General features: G+C 41.9%; 1 protein-coding gene across 1 annotated transcript in view; it reads right to left on the bottom strand.

Annotated features, from left to right (window-relative positions):
* The window catches only part of LOC119449216 (high-affinity choline transporter 1), a 174,238-nt gene that overhangs the window by 70,883 nt on the left and 88,238 nt on the right, over positions 1–15,117 (bottom strand). The gene's annotated exons all lie outside the window — the stretch shown is intronic.

Genomic DNA, 15,117 nt, shown 5'->3' with positions numbered 1-15,117 from the left:
TTTGCGAAGTTACGTAGTATTCCGCGCGACAAGCGTCCATACAGGGGTGGCGGTTGTGGGCGGAGCTACGCGCCGCACGCTCGTTCGTACCATGTGTCCCGAATCGCCGTATGCGGCAATTAAGTCGGACTCCGACGCGTCGTACGACTGATCGCACGCAAAATCGCACCATGTGTCTAGCGCTTAACGCATGCAACGCTGACCACTCCGTTGCCCACTGTTGTCGCTAAGCTTTACGTCTGCCCCTTCTCGTAAGTTGTAACTATCATCCTCCTCCTCATCATCATCACCCTATCTTTATGCCCACTACAGGTCGAAGGCCTCTCCCTGCGACCTCCAATTTCCTCTGTCTTGTGCTGGCTGATTCCAACTTGCACCTGTAAATTTCCTAACTTTATCCCCCCACCTAGTTTTTCTGCCGTCCTCGACTGCGTTTCCCTTCTCTTGGTATCCATTCTGTAACTCCAATGGTCCACCGGTTATCCATGCTACGCATTACATGGCCTGCCCAGCTCCATTTTTCCCTCTTACTGTCAACTAGAATACCGGCTATCCCCGTTTACTCGCTGAGCCACACCGCTCTCTTCCTGTATTTTTAAGTTAGACCTAACATTTTTCATTCAATTGCTCGTTGTGCGGTCCTTAACTTGTTCTCGAGAATCTTTGTAAACCTCGAAGTTTCTGCCCCATATGTTAGCACCGGTAGAATGCAATGATTGTACACTTTTCTTTTCAATGACCGCGGTAAGCTCCTTTTCAAGATTTGTATATGCCTGCTGCGTACAGTCCATCCCATTATTATGCTTCTGTAAATTTCCTCCTCATGATTAGGGTCTGTCAGTAATTGACCTAGATAAACGCACTCCTGTACAGACTCTAGAAGCGGACTGGCTATCCTGAATTCTTGTTTCCTTGCTAGGCTATTGAACATTAGCTTTGTCTTATTCATATTAATCTTCAACCCCACTCTTGCGCTTTCACTGTTAAGATTTATTTATTTATTTATTTATTTATTTATTTATTTATTTATTTACTTATTTATTTGTTTATTTATTTATTACAGGGTATTACATATAGGGGGCACAAACTCGTGCATGCAACATACAGCACTAGCGCTCGAAATAAAACTAGTAATACATTGATTACAGTAGCAACATGAAGTATAACTCAAACATGAAATATACACAAGAAATAAAACTGCATGAAATAAATTTGGACGACGCTTAAGCTTCGCCTTTAAGAGTAGAACGCGAAAGCGTTATCGGGACCCGTTCGCGTCGCATCGTTCGCATACGGCAAGTAGGCTTCATTCACGGCAACACTGAACGTGAGAAAGCCAGCTTACAAAGACCAAGCTTACACCGATCCCCTTAAAGTCGGCTTCACTTTTAAACAGAAATGCATTGCTGGAAAGACGTTTTTCCAGAACCTTTCTTATTATTTTAATAATTGTTTGCTATTTCCCCAACGCGCGCGCGTGTCCAAAACGAATTAGCAGGCGAAGTCCCAATTTGACCTATCTAGGATGCGAGCGCCATCTGGATATCATTTTAGCAAGTAAAGTACCCGAATGCGCGGCTGTAGTTCTGGTAGAAATGCTGCAAAAGGGGTTTGTGTTTGAGTTTCCTCGTACCAGAATTAGGTTTTCTCATAAATTCAAATTACAATCCGACGCCGATTGGTAAACAATCCGACGGCGAATCCGACGCCGAATGGTAAAGTCGTACCATTTTTTATTGTCATTTTTCTGATGAATTTCACTGTGAGAAATTCAAGTTTTGTTCACCGAAACCTTGCGCCACGTGGAGGGCCTCCGCGATCGGAGTGGTTGTGGTGATGGAGGATTACTTTCTCCGTCACCCGCCGACATCGCACGCCGATGCCGATTGCCGACACCGGATTTTATGCGACACGGGCCCCTTAACGATGTCGCGTTAAAACATGTAGCAGCACCAGCAGCACGCAGGATTGTTGTCGACGCCGTCCGCGTTTTGCCCGCGTTCGCACCGCACGCGCGCGGCGTCCGTGACTGTTGCCGGTGCCTCTGGCGGCTGCTCGGAGGTTTTCGACCAGATCAGAACGGGACACTCGTCGAGCATCATCGGAAGTCTTTGCCACCTTCTCGCCTCGCAACGTTTCTATACATAAATAAGTTTCTGTTTGTAGATGTGTGCTTACTCGTGCTTAAGCAACTTCTTTGCGTGCAACACGCGAACGCTACATCTACAATAAACACACACAAGGAACATGAAATAAACAGATATGAACAGGGGGTATATGCACTAATTCTTGAAATCACAAGAAACTTTATACACAATATGTTACTATGTACATATAAGAATAAGTAATAACTAATCTGCTATAGCTAACCCTTTTCTCATAACAAGGTTTGGAACTTAGCTATGCCTGATGTTAGGTTATTTCATTCTATTATTGTGCGAGGAATAAATGATTTTGCGTATTTATTTATTTATTTTATTATACCTCAAGGGTCCCGTTAGGGACATTACATGAGGGGTAGGTACAGGGGATAGAACATAATTACAGTAAAAATTGGTGAATACAGGTCAAATGAATACATATCAGTTAGCAATACAAGGCAGGAATAAATAAAATAATAATGATGCGCAGCAGTGTACACGATAATCCTATGGGTTAGCGTCGATGCGTGTGATTTTTTCGACGGCGGATTTGAATGCTGCATGGTCGGTGATCGTAGCGATATGGCCGGCAAGGCGATTCCAGTCACGCACAGTACGAATAAAGAATGATTGATAAAATGTTGTGGTGTGGGCACGTGGAGGGATGACGGCGTTTGGATGGGTGTTGCGTGACATGCGATGGACCGGAACGATGAGCTCGTTTTGAGGCGGCAAACGGTGAAACAACTTGGGATACAGATTTAGTCGAGAATTTCTGCGGCGATGAGCCAGGGCGGGTAGATCAAGTTGCGATTTCAGCGCTGTGATACTAGAGTTGTAGGAATAATAACTCAAGATGAATCTAGTAGCTTGGTTCTGGACTGCTTCGAGTGTCTTAATTAGGTTTAATTGGAAAGGGTCATATATTGCACTTGCATACTCAAGTTTTGGACGGACGAGTGTATTGTATGCTAAGAACTTAACGGAGGAAGGTGCAAGGGTGAGATTGCGACGGATGTAGCCCAAGACACGGTTTGCAGAATTAGTAATTTGATTAACATGGTTGGCCCATGTTAAGTCGTGGGAGATATTAACCCCGAGGCATTTCAACGAGTCACTGAGACTTATAGGGCAGTTGTTAATGGTATATTCGGGAGTTGAAAAGTTGCGACGACGGTGAAATGAAATTAGTATAGTTTTATTAACGTTGAGAGACATCAAGCAAATTTTACGCCACTCTTCTGTATGATGAAGATCGTTTTGGATGATAGAGATATCGGAAGAGTCTGTTATAGGGCGGTAGAGAATACAATCATCGGCGAAGAGGCGCATTTTCGATGACACATGAAGGGGTAAGTCGTTAATATAGATTAAAAACAGAAGTGGCCCGAGGACCGTGCCCTGGGGGACACCAGATAAGACTTGCGTAAACGAAGATGAATATGTATTTGCATGAACTGATGACGGTCGGTTAAAAATGTGTGAATCCAATTAGGAACTGATTGGTGCAGATTTAATCGTGAGAGTTTGAGTAGTAAACGAGCATGAGGTACTTTATCGAACGCTTTTTCGAAATCAAGGCCAAATGCATGGACAGGTACGTTATTATCAAGCGATGATTGAATGTCGTGTAAGAATAGAGCGAGCTGTGTCTCGCAGGAATGGCCTTTACGGAAACCGTGTTGGTTAGGATGAAAAAAGTTGATGGATGATAGAAATTTCGCTACACTAGAGAAAATGACATGTTCTATTAATTTGGAGCAGACGGTTGTGATCGAAATAGGGCTATAGTTCTTGGGACAAGACTTAGTACCTTTTTTTAAAAAACTGGGATTACCTTGCCAACGCGCTAGTCAACCGGTATAGTACCCGTGTTAAGAGATTGCTGGAAAATTTTGGAGAGAATGATGCTGGAATGATGCTTAGTGTTTTTTAGTACTTTAGCATTGATTCCATCAATTCTGGTTGACGATGAATTTTTTAGTGAATCAATTATTTTAACAATGCCAGGCGGGTCAAACGTAATGCTATTCGTGTGGGCATCAGTGTATGGTAAGATGTCGGGCATATTGTCAGTGGATTCATTAGTAAAAACTGAAGAGAATGTCATGTTCAGGACATTAGCGACTTCGATTTCCGGTATAATACTGCCCATGTCATCACAAAGTGAAATGATGCTCTCCTGATGAGGGTTGATGCTTAGCCAGAAGCGTTTTGGATTGTTGTGTAACATGGAGGGTAGTGTAATGGAAAAGAAATTGCGTTTGGTTATGGTTGTAAGCGACTTGTAATGCTTCACTGCAGCGTGATACTTTTCCCATGCTAATGAGGATCTCATTAGCATGGCAAACGTGCCGCTCATTGCGCAAAGCGATGAGCGGCACGTTTTTCGGTTTACTTTGTTAGCGTGGTCACGGCGCAGGAAGACTGCAGGGAGTGGCGAAAAGAAGTCATCGTGAAGCGTGCAATGGTGATACAGTTTATGAAATAAGGTTGGGTGAGCAAGGTGGCTTCGACGTGATAGTGGTTCCAACTCGGCACGTTGTTTTAATGATGTGACGCTGATGAAGTGTGAATACTATGAAAAGATGAAGCGAACAGCACGGTTTTGCAGAGATTCAATGCTGTTGATAATGTATGCTTGATTGGGATCCCATATGGCGGAAGCATATTCAATTTTTGGGCGGATCAGCGTGACATAAGCAAGTTTCTTTAAGTGTGAAGGTGCGTGCTTGAGGTTACGCTTAAGAGAACCGAATGCTCGGTTAGCTGATGCTAAGACGGTGTTAATATGGGAATGCCATGTTAAATCAGACTGAAGATGAAGGCCGAAATACTTGTAAGTTGGAGCAAGTTCTACGCTAGTATTATTTAATTATAGCATTATTGAGAAAGTAGCGGTAGGAAGTCGAGCGGAATGGTTGGTAAATCACATTAGCTTTGTTTTAGACGTATTTAAAGACAATAGCCTCGAGGAGCACCAAGCAGTCACACCATCAAGATCAGTTTGTAGGTATAGGCGGTCCGCGTCATTATTAATATTCCGATATATAGCACAATCACCTGCGATTAATAGAATTCGAGATGGGTAGATCACTATTAAAAATTAAGAAAAGTAGGGGACCAAGTACGCTGCCCTGGAGGACTCCAGATGTTAAAGGAACAGAACAAGAGTTACAGCCATTAGCAGAGGTGAATTGTCTGCTGGAGAGGAAATCTTTATTTCATGCAAGAACGTTTGTGTGAATATTTTAGTGGGTTAATTTGATTAGAAGCCTGTGATAAGGAAAGCGATCAAAAGCTTTAGAGAAATCAAGAAACACTGCGTCGACTTGAAGTCCTTCGTTAAATGCGAAATATATATCGTTAGTAAATCCAGCGAGTTGAGCATCGCACTCGATGACTTGTGTATGTATGACGTGCTCGAGAAGTTTACATATGTTGCTAGTTAACGAAATACGACGATAGTTAAGTGGAACACAGCGATCACCCCATTTAAAATTGGTATTGCTTTTGCTCTTCACCAGTGATGACGAATAATGCCAGATGTTAATGGTTTTTGATGATAAGGTGTTTTTAAGTATATTTTTGAAACCAAGGGGATCAGACCAAGTAGGTTATTCAACTGGTCAAGCATACCAGATTCAGTTAATGTTCGGCAATGGCTTCAATATTGGCGAAGAAGTTATATCTTCGTTAGTGAACACTGATGAAAATGCATCGTTAAGGAGCTGCGAACACTCAGTTTCAGTGACTGGTTCTCCGTCAACATTAATTAGTACTATATCAGGATAGGAACTCGGATTGATGATGCGCCAGAACCTATGAGAATTATTAGTTAACATAGTAGACAGGTCGTGACTGAAGAAATTGCGTCGGGTTGTTCTAAGCAGCGATTGGTACTGTTTATCGCAATTCCTGTACTTGTTCCACGATTACAGGAGACCTGTGGTCACTGCTTAATTGGCAGTACAAACGTTTTTTCTTATTATTAGGACTACGAAGACATTTTGCTAGATCCTCAATCATTTGTTGTAATTAGTCCCAAGAGTTGCTGAACAGGGCAACGTCATCTGCAAACCGAAGGTTGGGGACATATTCGCCGCTGATCCTCACTCATCAGCCTTCCCAGTCTAATGGCTTGAATACTTTTTCTAAGCATGCAGTGAACAGCTTTAGAGAGATTGTGTCTCCTTGCTTGACCTGATTCTTGATAGGTAACTTTCTACTTTTCTTGTGGAGAACCAAGGTAACTGTGGAATATTTGTAGATATTTGGAAAGATATTCACGTATGGCTCCTGTACTCCTGGATTACGTAATGCCTCTATGACTGCTGGTATATCTACTGAGTCAGGTGCCTTTCAAAATCTATGAAAACCATGTAGAAAGGTTGAATATTAATTTCTCGATTAAGTGATTACCGATCACATGGATGTGATCCATCGTAGAATATTCCTTCCTGAAGCTAGCCTGTTCTCTTTGTTGACTGAAGTCATGTATTGCCCTGATTCTATTCGAAATTACCTCGGTGAATATTTTATACAATACTGAAAGCAAGCTGATGGGTCTATAATTATTCAATTCTTTAACATCTCCCTTCTTATGGATTAGTATAATGTTGGCATTCTTCCAGTTCTCTGGTACACTTGAAGTCATAAGGCATTGTATAAAGTGCAGCAAGCTTTTCAAGCATATCTCCTCCGTCTTTCATTAAATACACTGTTATTCCATCTTATCCAGCAGCTTTTCTCCAGGTCATGTCATCTTCCCCTTCTAAAGCAACATATTTCTTTGTGAGCACCAGCCTGAATTGGTCTCCTTTTACCCTTCTAACTTCCATTGCTAGATATAAAGGAGCCTCTGTATCCTCTTCATCACTACTTCGAATGAAGGTAGCGTGACTGTTCTTGGTACTGTACAGGTCAGTATAGAATTCTTCAGCTTCTGTTACTATACCATGGAAATTACTAATGACAATACCCTGCTTATTTTTCAGTGCATACATCTTGCCTTGTCCTACACTCTAAAAAAAAAGGGAGTGAGAATGGAGCAACGGGCTCTGTTCCTCCTTCAGGCCAGCGAGTTCCTCCTTCGAGCAAGGTTCACGCGCTGCGCCCTCTTGCGGCAATCGTAAATGGAGCAACTTTCCTCCCTTAGCGCGAGCACCCCGGGACCTGAAAATGAGTTGCGCCGTGATCCCGTGTAGCGCATTGCGATTTCATCGGCTGCGACCGATCGGTTCCATCTCTACGAGCACCATAGGCGATCACTTCACCCACTGACTGTGTTTGAGTGCCTTCAATGTGCTGCGTGGATACTTCATCGCGCAACGATGCGCATGCGATATCATGAACGTCGGTGGAGGAAGGTTGATCGCAAAACAGGCAAGTTATTTTATTCTCGATCATTGGTATGCGCATACGAATTGCTCTCAGCAATAGGCTATATACATTTTAGACGCAGTCCTGTTAGACAGTATTTACTGCACCGAGATGCAAGCAAGGCCTTAAAATGTATTGGTAATCTAGATCTTCTTGCTCATGTAGGGGATAATGCTTAAGGATATTTCTTTTCTTTATTCTCGCGGTACATGCGGCTGTCGTGCGATTATTATTAGTGCGAAAGTGCCTATTAAGTTGCGTTAACAAGAAATAAATATGTGGAAACGCGTACGTGTAATGAAAGCGGTGCAGAAAGTGACCGATAGTATCCCGAAATCGATCGCCACTGAAATTTATAGCTGCAGTGGCTATGGTGCTTTATTTCCTTATGGTCGCGGCTTCGACTCTGGTTCCTGTGGCCGATTGCGGTGGGGGCGGAATTTGAAAGCAACTGTAGTCTCTTGTCAAGTTTTTATGCAAATTGTAACATATTATTCTACAGCTATTTAACTATGTGTTGTTTACGTGGTTCAAAACAAAGGCCAAGTGATCTGATTTGTTTTTCATGCACCATGCTACATCATATTCGGTTTGAAAAAAACTTTGTCCACTTTTTTCAGTGTCATGCGTTACTGCATTTGAGAATGACATTTTCACAATTCAATTTTTTATTCCTTTTAGAATACATGGCTAACTGGAACAAGCACTGGACCTTTATATGTACATCATCGAAGTTGAAGTTCAGCACATCAAAAGACGCGACTTAATTGCTTCTATAACCTGCATGGCTTCTGAAAATAAATACAGACGCCAGAGCCAACCATAAATGACACAATTGCCGATTTTGTTGTGTTTGCTGCTTTGTTGTGATGTCTTGCTATAATTAATTGTTTCATGAATTTCCATCAATGTTGTTGAATGCCACCAATCTTGACTGCTTAAAAATTACCGAGATTGCTGGCAAAGGTGTGTGATAATAAAGCAATCTTGCCATGCTGTAATAAAGTCTGCATTTATTTACTCTTGCCTCCGTCACTATCTTAATTTAAAATTGCTTTCAAACGAAAGCAAACTTAACGTGTTGTCAGCCAAACTGGCAAGCTTTACAGGTGAGATGTTGCATGTTCAGAGGTCACGAGCATTAGGTGTTATGCATCAAAAATGCTTTCGAATGGTTGTTGTCCTGAATTAGTTTTTAGCTACTCCTTCATGAAATCCCTCTTTCCCACTAGTCCACATAATTATCAGCCTTACTTTGCCGTGCCAGTCCTTAAAAGCCTATACATAGTTTTGTTATACATCTACTGCTTGTAACAAATTATCAACACGCCCAAATTGCCATTTAAGAGTCTGTCACCTTTTACTAGCTAATAACATAATAAATCTGCACAATTCAAAAGTACTGCCATCCAATGATTTTTAAAGAATCGCACTACAATGATTAAAAACAAAAGTAATGTAATTAACATATAACAAAAGTAACAACAAATATACTATGATGAACAAAAGCACACTACCTGAGCAAGAAACTGTTTTAAGACTATGTGGAAGAAATAAGCAGGTGTCTGCCACAGTTTCAATAAGGCATCACAATAGTCTGATCAAATACATTATGGTTCTTCCAGAAGCAAAAAAAACAAAAAAGTACACTTCTACAACATTGTATGCAAAGCCAACTAGTAATACGTACAGTGGCACAGTTGATGTCTGCAAATCAATACATAGCAATTCTTTATTGTAACTTGCCTTACAAATAAAATCGACCGTGGTGACTATTATCCATCTGTAACACTCGAAGATGCACGCAATATGGCACATAAATAGAAAGCATGCGGCACCAAAAGGGGCCATGACAAACCATAGCCTTCAACAACGCACCACATGCATTTCTATGCGTTCCACCTCGTCAACCCGTGTTCAATGTCACCAGCAGCCATAAGAAAAGATGGGTTTCGGCATGTGTGCATCAAAGCATTGTTCAAAAGTTATATCTTGACATATAAGCAAAACAGGGGCGAAATAGCCATTTTTTCAATGTGCAGAAACGATGCGAAAGCCAGCCATTGAGCATCCTGAAGGGAAGGTGCCTGCGACATATAAATGCCAACAGAAGTACATGCCGTTAGGATCCGCTTTTAAGTGCCTTTTTGTGCCTACATGAAAGTGAACTTTGAAGAGTGCTGGTTTCTCAGTGGCTTTGGGATGCCTGAATGCCAAGTACACCATGCAATGAGGGTTGCCTTCAGGAATGTACTCTGCATATATTTGGGGAAGCAGCCGAAAGAGGCACCATTTTTGGCTTGCTGATCCCCTAAGGCTGGCTTTGCCACTAAGAAATACGTCCCTAATGGCAGGAGGTATGGCCTTTTTGTCATGAAAGCCATACTTGAAGGACAATTTTTTTCCAAGGTCCTGCTTGCGGATCACTCCGTCAGCAACTAAACCTTCCAAAACGTGGGGAAGAACACAGTCAATACCCCCTTCAAGTATGTCATGCATGGCATCAGGAGGTAATTGTTCAGTGACATCAAACTTTTCAAGGCCTTGCAATGGCGATACATTTGTAATGCCGTACAAGGGCCCATTTATAGCTGGGTCAAGTGTGAATGCTTTAAGGTGGCTCTTGTGTGCTGCACTTGTCCTCTCGATACAGTCATCCAAATTATGCAGCATCCGCAATTGTCTGTGCTGAGCTAAGCAGTAATGGCAGACTGTGCCGCTGCTAAAGCAGCACTGGAGACCTGCCAAGAGGTGCATTGAGAGGTTATCTCCAGAGAATGCCACAGTCACAACACTAAAGTGCAGACTGCCAGTGCCCCCTCCATTCTTTTATATTAAATTTAGGTCCTGCACGAGTGGCAGTAGCACTTAGGCCAGGCCATGCCGTAGCATGACACGGTACTCCACAACTAGAAGCAAGTGAATGGCGCTGAGTTTTGACCGATGCCGAGGATGCAGATTCAAAATAGAAAAGTTAACTGGTAAAATTTTGTGCCGTCCAGCAGCACCACCTAGAGGGTTTACAAGCTCCAGCTCATCAGTGTACAAAAGCAGAAATACAGTGCTATGACTGGCATCCTGTGCAAGCTGACGGTACTGACTGAATGCATTGCCATCAGCAAAGTCATAGAGCACATCTTGCGATTTTGACACAGACTGTGAAATGCATTCTAGCAAGTCCTCGCATTTCAGGAAATTTGTTGACAGTTTAGAGATAGAAATATAACATGTAAAGTCTTTGTAACTGCCAGTCTGCAGTGGCATCTGAGTAGCTTCAGTGTAAATAAAGTGCTCCGAAATGTATTTTTTTCTCATGTGAGTACTTGTCAAGTCGGAAAATATATTGACAACAATATCCGCAGCATTCAGTTGGCATGCCAGGTTTTCTATTGTGCATGGTGCCACATTTTTTCCTCTAGGAGCTTTGCAGTTTTTTTGAACATCCCTTCTATGACACCATGAATGAGGGCTTTCACAAGGGTGAAAATTTCATCTGTGGTACTCAACGGTAGCTGCAACTTTTCCATGATTCTGATGCAGAACATAGCTATCTGCTTCCCTGATTGTCGCAATGAAGTCAAAGTTCGAAGCAGTGTCATCACTGTTTGTATCTGATGAAGTTGAGGCATCAGTAACGATGCATTTTCTCCAGTTGCTTCACCACAGCCAAAGTCAGGTGTATGCTCATCGGCGCTAATGCCAGCGGCCTTTGTGTGAAGGCGATGCACGTGCTTCTTGTAGGCGAAGTAACGGCGAAATGATGCCGCGCAATTCTCTATTCAACATAATACGCAGAAATACGGCTAACAACTGAGGACGTCTTCTGAAATGTTCCACTTCAGTGATATTTCGCTTCTCGCCTTCAGGCACTGAGGACGTGACGGCAGCATTTAAGCGGAAAGTAAAAACGCTTGTATCGTGCATTGGATTCACGTTTAAGAACCTCGAAAATACATTATAGAATTTCTTTCTATGCTAAACTATAATGTACGATATAGATTGTTCAATGGTTCTTTTTGTCTCAACATCTATACGCATGTATGCTGGAACAGTGGCTCCTTTATTTTTAGAAAAATGGAGGAGGCGCTGGCTGGGAGTGACATCGTCGACGCAGCACCGGCAACAAGGAGAGCGCTTTTCAACTAGGTCGTACCATTCGAAAGGTGCTTGCTAACCACACTCGCATTGTGCGTGCTCCTCGTGTGTGCACAGAGTGCGTGAGAGTAGGAAATGGTACTCCCACGACAACAGTAATACCTGTGCTGATGCTTGCTGAGTGCCGGTTGGCAGAATTTAGTTATGCAAGTTTGTTGCCTCAATGCAACATTGAAAATCTTGATAAGCGTCTTCTTCCGAAGAGAAATATTACGTTCGGAAATAATCGTGATCATGTGCGCCTGTGCGTGAGCTCCCCCTTTTCTGCTGAAGTTGCATAATAGCGACCCATGTGCTTTTTCACCGATTCTTACTGCAATCCCGTTTCCTCGCTTATAAATGCTTCGACGTCGTCTCTGCTTATGAGGTTTTCGGTTTACGAGCAGTTTATGAGAAAAAAATCACAGCTTGCTACTAGTACAGCTTACTTTTTAAGACAAGGCGTGTTGACATAACTGACGGGAAAGTTGCTTATGAAAGAAAAAAGAAATGAATTGTTATGTAAAGAAACATTTGTTTGTGATGTGCTGCTCCTGCGTGTGTTGAAAATTTTACTGAGATGAAGGGGCCCTATTATCATGTGCACTGTTGCCACCCTGCACTAGCGCAAACATTGTTTTCGTGACTATTTTTAGGTGCTCCTCGCATGTATTCACCATGTGACAGCTTTAATGGGCTACTGCTATAAGTCAACACATAACAGAGGGGACTCCTTGGCTATGGCCGCCATGGTGCAACGTGTAATCTGGATGGTCGAGTCAGGTATATATGAAGTGTATGTGTTCCAAATAGTAGGATCTCAGTATCATTTATTGATAAGTTAGTCGACGTATTACTCAACACAGCTTACTAAATTGACTAAATATTTATGCAACTTGCTGCTTATTTGTGTTCATAGCTGTTTTGCACACATTATCACGTTCTATAAGAAAACTAGACCCAACATGTTGTGATGAGTATTTTTGTTTCAACAATCGCTTGGCTGCTATTAACATTTCATTTTTGCTAAGTACACAGTGTGTTCATTACTTTTTATTTTGGTTTCATTGTTTTGAAACTGTTTTTTATGCTGTAGCTTTTATTTACGATTTTCATCTGTTTATGCTACACGCTCGTGCAGTATCTAAGTGTAGTGGGCCAAATTTGTCACAGGTCTAAGCGCACGGCGTGCTTAGCATTGTTTAACATATTTACAATTATTTGTCTTGTTGCCAGAATAAATACCACTGGCAAATGCACATTTGACGAGCTTGGAACTTCTTGAAACGATACATGAAAGCCAGTATTCACTGTGCTGCAGCAACTACACCAGTGAGGTGTTTTCTAGTAAGCTTGCTATTTTAGTTTATATTCATGGCAAGCTATTCCGATGCATGCAAGTAGGCATTGTAGCAGTTGCGAGTCTGTCTAGTTACATTGTTTTTCACTTTACGTCAATACAGCATAGACCACAGAGTTAGCTGGTAGATAGTTCAGTGTATTGATACTGTCTCATTAAAGAAGCACACTACTTCGCACATAGTGCTTAAATGTCTGCTTGCTCTTATGGCATTTGCTGGTTATTGCAGTGTTGCTCATCAAATGCATTTGATTTCAACATGACCACACAGAACATTCTGATTGACACTAGTGTAATTTTAATAATGATAATCAACCAGCCAAGGCTTAATTCTACAGCTCTCAAGAATTATTTCTAACACTTTGGGTTCCTTTCCATGTGTTCTGTTTCATCCTGTGTTTCATCAGCACAGTGGGCAGTCCTTTAAAATTATTCATTCTACTTGGCGCTGTTCAGGTAGAAAATGTTAACCAGCAAGTCCAAATTATAATACTATCGGTAAGACTTCTATTACTGGGTGGATGAATTCAAAGTGCTATATGTAATTGTAAAAGTATTTTTGACAAAAATACCGGTGTCTAGAACAAGCACCATATGCACTGCAACTCTTATAGTGTTAAGTTGGGTAGGCAAGTACCTATGCTAAGTATACTTGTGCATATACTTTCTACATATTAGCTAGTGTTTTAGCTACATGAAAGAGCGTATGTTGTGACTGCTGAAGTCAAATTTATGATTGATGTGCCTGCCTGTTTTTGTTGTGCACTTACTGCTGTGGTGTCTTAAGCATTGTAGCCATGTGACAACTGAAGTATTGCAACAATATATGCCAACAGATACCTATCACCATATTTGTGCATTTTCTGAGAACCAGCTGTGTTGGCTATGTGCAATTTGTAGTATCCTTATGAGTTTGCCGGTCAGTTCACGTAACTTTTTATGACAATTTACAGAGAGGGAAGGGAAACAGTACAACATGAATGCTGTTAAAAAGGGACTTTTTATTTTGATGGAAGGATTCAAAATAACAATAAAACTGGATGTGTGCTTATATCTTGCGCAAGTCCTAGCAGAGGCAAGGCAGAAGTTGTAATACAAAGGCATAAAATCACGATAAACAGTATTTGCATTAAAAAAGGTGGATAAGCACAGACTAATTTTGTTCGCTTGTCATCAAGAAAGGTTGCTTTTTCATGCATTGATAACGGGGCTGGCTTACACGTATCATTTATGTGGCATGCCTCACTGATTTCTCTTGGCACTCTTTCCCCGTTTGTGAAAACAGATGAACAATCTTAATCCGACCTGAAGCCCTATCATGACAATGCACGGCCATGTTGAGCGAGCATACTGGCCTTTCGAGTGAAATGTGATGATTTATTTGGCACGTATTTAGATAACAGCCAGTCTGTCCTGTATACATTTGACCACCTGTGAAAGGAATACAGCACACTGCCACGCACACTAGACAAATTTGGTGGTATCCTTAACCAAGCAAACCTCGCTTGCCTGCTCCCCTTTCTCAATTCACTTGTGGACTGTTGCGCATAGCAAGCAGCCCACATATGAAGTGAGAAAGGCACCCAGGCAAGCGAGGCTTGCTGAGTTAGAGATACCACCAAATTTGTCTTGTGTCCGTCAGTGCTAGTGTGGTCTATTCCTTTGATCATCTGTATATTTGGTCGAATGTACATGAGGCAGACTGGCCGGCTGGTGCCTCAACATGCATCCAGGAGAACACGTTAATCATCACATTTCACTCGAAAGGCCAGTATGCTCGCTCGACATGGCCGTGCATTGTCATGATAGGGCTTGAGGCCGGATTAAGATTGTTCATCGGTTTTCACAAACGGGGAAAGAGTGCCAAGAGAAATCAGTGAGGCATACCACACAAACGAGACATGTGAGCCAGCCCCGTTATCAATGCAGGAAAAAGCACCCTTTCTTGATGACAAGGGAACGAAATTAGTCTGTGTTTATCCAACTTTTTTAATGCAAATACTGTTTATCGTGATTTTATGCCTTTGTATTACAACTTCCGCCTTCCCTCTTATAAGACTTGCGCAAGATATAAGAACACATCCAGTTTTATTGTTATTT

The sequence above is a fragment of the Dermacentor silvarum genome, chromosome 4 (genome assembly GCF_013339745.2).
Source record: "Dermacentor silvarum isolate Dsil-2018 chromosome 4, BIME_Dsil_1.4, whole genome shotgun sequence".
Taxonomy (NCBI): domain Eukaryota; kingdom Metazoa; phylum Arthropoda; class Arachnida; order Ixodida; family Ixodidae; genus Dermacentor; species Dermacentor silvarum.
Note: the sequence above shows the minus strand (reverse complement) of the source record. Positions and strands in the feature narration are given on the sequence as shown.